At 36.9% G+C, this 9,815-nt stretch overlaps 1 protein-coding gene across 1 annotated transcript in view; it reads right to left on the bottom strand.

Annotated features, from left to right (window-relative positions):
- The window catches only part of LOC118748698 (protein unc-13 homolog 4B), a gene marked incomplete at both ends in the record, with an annotated part of 302,206 nt that overhangs the window by 1,169 nt on the left and 291,222 nt on the right, over nt 1-9,815 (bottom strand).

Below are 9,815 nucleotides of genomic sequence, written 5' to 3'. Positions count from 1 at the left end.
AACTATTTGCCAAATACCTTAAAAAACTCGTTGCTTACTGGTATAGGCAGAATATCACCAATTATCTTCGGCGATTCTCTGAACTCCGTATACGCTATTAAAAGTTGTATCCACTGGGTATCTAAAGGGGTATCAAGTGATTGAATTGATGGACGTAAAGCCAAGTTTATAAATCAGATATTTTTTCGAATCGATAATAGTTTCAACAATGGCAAGGTTGTTAAACTATTTTAAATGGCACTAAAAGAAAAATTCAAATGCATACTACATAACAAATGTACGTGTTTACAGGATATATTATTTTTTATTATACACGAAAATTAAAAAGAAAACTTATTGTTAGCCATACATATTTCCAGTATATCAGAGAATCTCAAAGTTTTTAACCGCAACTAGAAGACAATAATGGCAAACCCGCAGGGCGCAGGTTTTTGCCCCAGCTCGGCGGCTCCTAGACCCGGACATTGGGCAAGCCTAACCGTGAGATTTATTTCTACCTTACTTATTTATGTACATACGTATATATATATAATAGATATGTGTATGCAAATGAGTGATGTATTACTGGTTTAAAGCACACACAACTTTGTGTGCTACGTATAATATGTACTTATATATGTATGTATATACTAGCTATTATTCTGATCTTTTTATTTACCTGGAAATCTTATTTCAAGTATAAACACTACCAAAAAAAAATGTTTTGCTGCCGTCAAACGCCGCTTTCTTCAATGGTAGGAAAGAAGCCACTTTGGTAGGTTTTTGAACCAGCTCTTGCTAGGAAAGAAGGTTTTTCAGTCGTAACACTGCTGAATAATAAAGAAACACGCCACTGTCAATTAATAGAAAAAATTGTATCCACAATTAGTGTGGCCAGACATACATTTTTAATTAGAACCGTTGTAATTCGAATTATCACTTCTTACACATTTGCAGAATTTTGAATATGACTTTATTTCACTTCTGGTTTGCAAATCACATCATATGGTTTTATTTCGAAAACAAAATGGAGATAAGACCATATGGCCTTATTGCGTATGGTGTTATTGCATCCCACTAGGGAAACAGGACCAATATATCCGACTGCTTTTGAAGCACGAGTGGTATTCAACGGATTGTTTTCAGACTCGGATTTCAGCAAAGCGCAATGCAGTAAATTGCATCCGAAACGAGCTAAATTGTAAAGCGTGCCTTAGAAGGGTTCCACTTTAATTCCGTCTTTTGAGAACTTCTTTTCTTTTACAAGATTCTCGTGGTGGCCTTTTTATTTGGAGTTTATCATATAGAATCCCTCATATAGAGGGTTTCCAGGTGTCCGGTTTTTGACCGGACAGTCCGAATTTTAGTCCGTTCGCCCGGGTGACAATAAAAAAACGGACTGTGGAGTGTTTGATCTGTTCAACGACAAAAGTAAAATCAGCTGCTCTACTGCCGCTACCTGTTTAATATGCTTTCCTCGATACAGAATATTCAACGTGAAATGCGTTGAAAAATCCTGTGAAAAACTAAATACTAGTGAAATTTTTTTAGAAATTTTAACAATAACACTTACAGCACTCGGCTGGGTATTGGACCAAACCAACTTTTTTAAGAGATTGGGTCATAAGTAAAAAAAGTAAGTTCTCCGTTTTTCGAAGTTAGCCTCCAAAACCGGGATATGGGCCTTCGAAGTTCGAAATTGGACCTTTGGTAAAAAATTATTTTTAATTATTGCATGTAAAAAGCAAAAAAAGTAAAAATACAGACGTGGTCCGCCTTTTTCGCTTATTTATATGGTATACAACTTTTCTTGTGAAAACTTGTATTACAGGTGCTATAACGGGTCAAAGGTCAGATCTTCGAAAAATTAAAAACTTAATATTTCAGATAATTTTGGACTGATTTTTAAAAGATTTATATCGTTGTAAAGCTGATTTAACTCCCTTTCTTGTCATATGCATATTTGTCTCAAATTTTCTTTCACGAGTAGGTATATGCATATCAGAAGAAAGGGGGGTTTAATCGCCTTTACAACGGTACGAATCTTTTAAAAATAAGTTCAAAATTTTCTGAAATATTATAATCATGAACGTCTAAGAAAAATCTAATTTCGATTCATACTCACAAATACCGATCCTGCAAAAAACGGCTGACCATACCGAAAAGAAACTATCGATTGTACGCTCAAATACATATGTACATACATACATACATACATCAAAGAAAATTTTACTTAATTGTAAGCTGCGGTGCAAAATATAGAAGAAGTCGGTGAATTTAAAGAAACAATTAATAAAATGCAGTGCATTTAATTTGTATATAAAAATGAGCAAAAAAACCTTTTTTTCCTATATGTGAATAGAGAAGAAATTTGAGCCAGTGCGTTTAGGCCGACTTAAAAGGCAGTGACTACAGTGCTGAAATACAATTCAACGCCAACGTGGCACTTCAGCAAAACCTAGGAATGGGGCCAGAAGGACCAAACGGCGATGAGGAATTTCTTTTTAGTGACGAAAATTCATACCCCGAAGAAAAATTAGAAGAATAGTCTGAGCTCAGTAGCTCCGAAAGAGCTTGCGAAATTAAGTTAATTTTCGACAATATGTTTACACAAATAAAAAAACACATAAACAAAATCAAATTGTATTTTACAACGCTTTTATCACAGTCGTCCGCTTACCATTACAAGCAGTGCGCGCTTCCACTCCGCTGCACCTGTGTTCAAACCCTGGTCAAAGCAACATCGCAAAAAATATAGAAAAAAGGTTTTTTCTTAACAGCGGTCGTCCCTCGGCAGGTAATGGCAAACCTCCGAGTGTATTTCTGCCATGAAAAACACCTTCTCGTAACAATACAATCGCCGTTCGGAGTCGGCGTAAAACTGTAGGTCCCTCCGCTTTGTGTGACAACATCAAGGCGCACGCCACAGATCGGAGGAGAAGCTCGACCAAACAGTAACATATGTGGAAGCGCCAATCTATTATTATTATTATTATTATTTATCAACTTGCAATGTTGTGGCTCCAGAAACGTTCAATTTTGTGGATCCAGAAACTTTCAATGTTGTGGATCCAGAAACTTTCAATGTTGTGTGACCGACACCATAAAACCTTTGCTTTGCAAAGTTCCTATAATAAAGTATAGGGCGAGGTAGATGACATCTAGATATCACTTTTTGATAGCCCTGACAGTTTCTAAGAAATTAATTAATAATTCCAGATTTTTTTGTGGAAAAATGCAAGAAGTTCAAATTTTAACAAGGAAAAAAGTCAAAAAATAACAGTTTCTGTGTAAATGTTTTCCTTTGTGTTAAAGCCTTTTCCTTTAGAAAAAAATAAGCTACCAATGGAGGAAATCGATAAATAAATAAGAAAATAATGATTGGTCAAATGAGAATGCGCAATGATTTTTTGTATGAAATATGAGCACAAGAGATGTCATAAATGATTAATTAATTTCACAGAAACTATCAGGGCTAAAAGTGATGTACACACCAGGGTTGTTGCGAATATTCGCATTCGCATTCGCAACCGCGGAGCTAAAAATCAATGGGGATCTTTTGCGAATGAGAATATTGAAGAGACCGAAAATTGCAGTTATTTTTTTACGAGTTAAACTTGACCAAATATTTTTTATTCAGAAATAAAAGTACTTTCCGGATTGTAAACAAACCGCTAATCCAAATTAAACAAGTTTGGTATCCAATGAAAGCGGACTTAAATAGCTTTAAAACTGAAACGTCTAAAGGAAGAAAGCCACACATTGAAAAATATTTCAATAAAAAATGTTAATTAATTACCATAGAACAAACATTGGGTCAGGTATGTATTTACATACATGAATTTCTTTAGTATTAAGTTATAAAAAAATATAAATACAGGTGGTAACCTTCATTCGTTGTTTCTGTTTAAAAGCCTTTTCAGGCCTCTTTCATATGATACCAAACTTGTTTAGTTTGGATAAGCGGTTTCTTTATTATCCGGATAGGACGGCTATTTCGAAAAAAAAAGTATTAGGCCAAATTTAACTCGGAAAAAATAATTGTTATTTTCGGTCCCTAGAATATTGTGCAAGTGCACAGATGTATATCTAACCAGTCCCAAAGAAAGCATTGAAAATGAGTTACAAAAACTAAAATCGAAAAACGCTGATGACGTGACAAATTCCGAAACAACCAAATTAATGAGAATGAAGAATTCTTTCGAAAAACCGGTGTTTAAAAGACGATTGTGCCATGATGCTAGCTTATGAAGATGACAGGAGGATGCATCCGACATTTGCAGCCCCAATGACATTCTCAAAAAGTAGTTATTGCACCTCAATAAAAATAAATCAATATGACTGAAAGTCCTCTCAACTGGTGCAGTGTCAATCGAAAATTTATTACAATCTTGCCAATTTTCAAGTTTATCAAGTTTGTCGCGCAGGTTTGATTTACGACCCTTCGAAAAGTTTTTATTAAGTACAATATTCCAATTTTTAAATTCAAGTACTAAAAAAACATTCAGTCTTATCATGAGTTTAGTTTTCCCTGAACCGGTTCACTTTGCACTTTTTGTTTTCATGTACATATTTACTATGGGCGGAATATAAATTTTCGGGTGAACTTTTTTTTGGGCAAAACTCAGGATAAGGCAGATTATTAAAAATTATTAACCCTTCCATTTTTTATTCACCTAAATCACTTAAGTTAACCATCCAAATTATTTCTTAAAAATACACGACATCCGCATTCGCATTCGCATCCGCGGATGTTAGCTTTTAAACATCCGCATCCGCATTCGCATCCGCGGATGTCTAAAATTCCACATTCGCAGCATCCCTAGTACACACAGTTTGCGGTAAATTGCAAATATCTCGAAAAGTTATCCATAGAAAAAAAAGATCTTTATTTTCGGAATCACCCACCAATTCTACATGGGAAGTGGATAGCGGTATCCATAGAACATTTTTGCTTTAAACCAGTGCTATCGTGATATTTTCCCAATAGTTTTAACGCTAAATTCACTTGTGCATCACTAACTAGATGACATGTATGAGCGAGTGAACATAATGTATGGCAAATGCGTGCATGTGTGTGTAAGAAAGGGAAACACTATCACACGCACGGAGGAAAACTAACTAACCGCTAAACTGACGAAAAGTTTTAGTCAGTTTCCCACTAATTTAACCGATAATTATAATGTAAGTTGGCAGAAGTTATAGCTGTTATTTCGGAGATCTGGGATATGAACCAGCGACTTCGGATTACACAGCCAGTGTTATAACCACTGAGCTAACTTCGCCTTGTAAATTGTTGTAGGTTTTTGCACTTTTTTCGCTATTGTTAACCTAACTACAATTAGGGGAAACTGTTTGTTGAAGTGTTTGTTGCTATATAGCAGGGGAAGGCGGAGCTGCCCACCCCTATACTCAAGAAATTATGCATTTTATTCTTCTTATTTATGTATCCGCCTAAGCGATTCCGGCCGAGTCCAAAGCAACACGCGAGTCGTTTCTCTTCTGGGCCAACTGACACCAATTGGAAATGCCAAGTGAAGCCAAGTCCTTCTGCACCTGGGCTTTCCAACGTAGTGGGGGACTCCCTCTTCCTCTGCTATCACCATCGTTCCATTTTCATCTGTATTCGCCATCGGCAACGCAAAAAGGCCCGCAAATCTTTCGCAGAATCTTTCTCTTGAAAACTAAGCCGCATCATCTGATGTTTTCATTGTCTATGTGTTTTTCGCATCCAAGTACATTATCATATAACATATTTATACCCACGCAAAAACTGCATGAACAAAAGACAGATTTGATTCAAAGTTTATTCATCAGTCTTTATAGCGCACTCGACAAAAACATAGAGCAAACCACCCAGCCGCATCGCTGAGAAAATACTTTCAACGTTCTCTTTATATCCCATACCTAGGTTGCTTAACGACATCATTGGAAATAAGATAATATGGTTTTATTTCCAAAATAAAATGGAAATAAGACCATATGGCCTTATTGCGTATGGTGTTACTGCACCCCACCAGGTACACATGATCAAAATATCTGACTCGGATTTCAGCCAAGCGCAATGCAGTAAATATCATCCGAAACGAGTTAAAGGCTTAGAAGGGTTCCATTTCAATTCCGTCTTTGAAAATTCTTTTCTTTTACAAGATTTTCATGGTAGCCTTTTTATTTGGAGTTTCTCATATTGAAGATAGAATCCCCCATATACAGGGTTGCCAGATTTTAGTCTATTCGTCCGGGTGACAATAAAAAAAAACGGACTGTGAAGTGCGTGATCTGTTCAACGACAAAAGTAAAATCAGCTGCTCTACTGCTGCTACCTGTTCAATATGCTTTGCTCCATACAGAATATTCAACGTGAAATGCGTTGAAAAACTAAATACTGGTGAAATTTCTTTTAGAAATTTGAACAATAATCACTAACGTCTGTAAGCTCAATAATTGTAAACGTAAGGTTAGGATAACTAGTTGTAAGTCACGATAGTTTTAGTACATACGAAATGCAACCGTGTGAATACGAATAAATATACTCTGGTGGCACTTCAAATAATAACTGCCACCATTACTAAGAAAACATCCAACGAAAGAAGTCGTGTTCTTGTAACATCAGGTTTAACTTAAACTTCAAGTTTAATTAAACAAAAGTGTTAAAAGCAAAAAAAACTAAAAATAATAAAAAACCAGTGGTCAGCAAAACAAGCAGAGTCTAGTTACAGCATTAAAGGCTATCAAAATTGATTTTCCGCCGACGGCCACGGTTCTGCAGTTGAAGTGTCTATACAAAAACTGCCGAGGCAAAGATGTGTCTTTGGAGATTGACGCAGGCTTTGAGGAGTTTCCGACCCAAACTTGTGGCACTGATCAGGATAGACAATTTAAGTTAGTGGACGTCGACTTTGGTGCATTCCCGGGGGAAACGTCGATAGAAAAGGGGGTACCGTCTACGTCGTCGACGCTGCCGACGCTCGAGGAGCCATTTTAACTTTAGATTTCGCCACTTACACCGTTTATGACGTGGCAGCATTGCATAGTGCCGTAAATGGTAATTCCGCCGTCGAAATCATTGACGCTGTCGATAATGCCGCTACTGCCGTTGCCGATTATGCCGCCACCGATGCTGCCGCTGCTCCTGTTACCGATGAAGCAGGTGCCGCTATTAAAAGCTCTGCTGATGCCGCGATTATTAAAAATTCTGCTGACTCCGAAGACGCCGCCGCGAATAAGCTAGTTGCCATTTTAAATTGTCGTGCCGTTACCAGTCGTATTAAAACCAACGCTCCTAAGGTAAATGAATTTTCAACTACTGCTATTGATGAGGAAATGAAAAAATTTAGACAGCAGAAGGAAATATTAGAATTGAAATGTCAAATCAAGGAGCTCGAAAATATTTCTGCATCGGGTCCCGCTCATATACCTGGACGACGCATGAACTTCAGCGACATTGAATATGCCGTTCCGAAATTTAGTGGTGGCGAGATGGCGCACCAACTTTTTACGAGAATTTCCCGAAGTGATGGCCAGTATTAATGCCGATGAACAGTTTTTGTTTTTAAGCTTGCGCCCTTCGCTTACGGGTACAGCCCACCAGCTCCCCAAGACTGCTAATGTCTTTACGTTTGAAGCGCTGAGAGAGGCTCTGACCAATAAGTTTGGCACGGACGTCTCCCGTCGAGATGTTTATAGGATGCTGGCCCGACGCCATTAGAAGAATGAACAAGAGTCCCTGCATTGCTACATTCTGGTTATGCAGTCAATTGCAAAGCGCTTAGATATTGGCGAACTCGAAGCTATCGACTTTATAACCGAAGGAATAGGTAATAAAGTCAACAATATCAACTTGCTAGTTGGAGCTCATTCTGCGGAGAAAAGAAGTTGGTGAACTCATAACAAATTCTATGGGACTGAGAAATATTATTTTCTACTCTATTTCCATTTATAAAAGCGTTGTATATTAAACAGTTTTTTTTATTATATATTTTCTACTTTTTAGTCTTGTCTGTATAAAATTTTGCCATAGATATTAAAATAATTCAACGATATTAATAGACAGGTGCATGCATTTACATATGTAAGTACATACATACGAGCACCAATTCATTTCATTTAAAGAAATGGTGTGTAGTCCATTTCCGCTGTAGCGTACGTAGTTCATAGATGACATCTACTTCGCCCTATGCACTACAGATGGCGCCCTATGCACTGGACTTTTTATAGGAACTTTTAAAGATATGGCGTGTCGTCTATTTCCGCTGTAGCGTATGTAGTGCATAGGGCGACATCTAGATGTCATCTACCTCGCCCTATGCACTACAGATGTCGCCCTATGCACTAGACTTTTTTATAGGAACTTTGCAAAGCAAAGATTTTATGGTGTCGGACACACAACATTGAAAGTTTCTGAAGCCACAACATTTGAAGAACGGTCAAACACGCTTTTGTATTGATTATCGAGGGTTAAACAAAATAACAGTGAGGGATAACTATCCACTGCCTCTTATTGACGATTGTATGGCATACTTATACTAGGTTTGCATATAAGCAGATTATCTTCATTTTCGAGCTTCACCCTTCGGACGGAGCGCCGCGGCAAATTAAAAAATTTTCAAATAGTAATTGTAGTAGCCGACCACCGCCACTTAGTGACTTTGTAAGTTTTGAGATGCAGCATGGTTCACAGTTAGCTGTTACTAGCTGCGTTGTATCGTTCAGTTGATATTTGTATTTGAGATTTGGTGTGTCATATATGCGGCTGAATTGCTGCGTCGCACCATTCCGTGTACCAAAAAAATTTGAATGAAACTCGCAAAATTTTTTTTTAAGATACTTAAGATTATACTTTGCGTACACATTGTGACTATTATGATAATAATTTTCTTAGGTTTTTGAGAAAAAAGCATGTTTTTAGATTATGTATTCACCCATCCCCATCTACTTCAAGGCGCGGACGCCAGGGGATGCCCGTTTTGTAACCTTTCACTCAGCGTGAACCATCTTTTGTCATCCTGCTCCGTACTCCAATCCTAGAGACAACATTACTTTAAAAAATGCGGATCCTATTCAGTTGCTAAAAGATCCCACAGATGATAACATAACAAGGATATACAAATACCTAAAAGATTCCGACCTGCTTCGGCGTATCTAATATTGATGCCACATGCCAGCCGAAAGCCTCCGATGCTAGTACTGCGTTAGTTTGTAAGTTTATATGATAATTGAATTGTTATGTAAACCTTTACAAAAATAAGAAAATAAAAAAAAATTATGTATTTTAGAACGAATATCCGCCATTCCTCGTCAAATTTGGTTTAGAGACAAACCGGTTTCGGCGTCGTGCCATCTTCAGTGTGATTTTTCGGAATCAAAAATAAAATAAATAATATAAAAAAACTTTTTAATATACAACGCTTTTACAAATGGACTAAAAAAGTAGAAAATAATACTTCTCAGTCCCATAGAATTTGTTTTGATAACTTTTGATTTTGAAATTTTAGCAAAAGTCATTATAAACAATCTATGAAATTGAAAATGAAAAGCGTGGGGCGCATGTAATACACTTGAATTGATATGAAAAGTAATATATGTATGTATGTATGTGGGTATATGAATAACGACCGCTTAAAATCGATTTCAAAGTTCTACTTTCGATGTAGAAATTTTAGGTCTACGTTATGTAGTTTGACTATTGTCAACTAAATCGAATGCTTTGTAAGTAAAGTGACTTGTGGACCACTTGAGGTACAGAAGTATTTTTCTGCGGAATTTTTTCTGCGTAGGCCTACAGAGTATAACTCTTACGAAGCAGAATTCTCCTTTCTTTTTTGCCGGAAAAGAGG

Source organism: Rhagoletis pomonella, unplaced genomic scaffold, assembly GCF_013731165.1.
Source record: "Rhagoletis pomonella isolate Grant_MI unplaced genomic scaffold, Rhpom_1.0 Rhpom_scaffold_00001, whole genome shotgun sequence".
Lineage (NCBI taxonomy): Eukaryota > Metazoa > Arthropoda > Insecta > Diptera > Tephritidae > Rhagoletis > Rhagoletis pomonella.
Note: the sequence above shows the minus strand (reverse complement) of the source record. Positions and strands in the feature narration are given on the sequence as shown.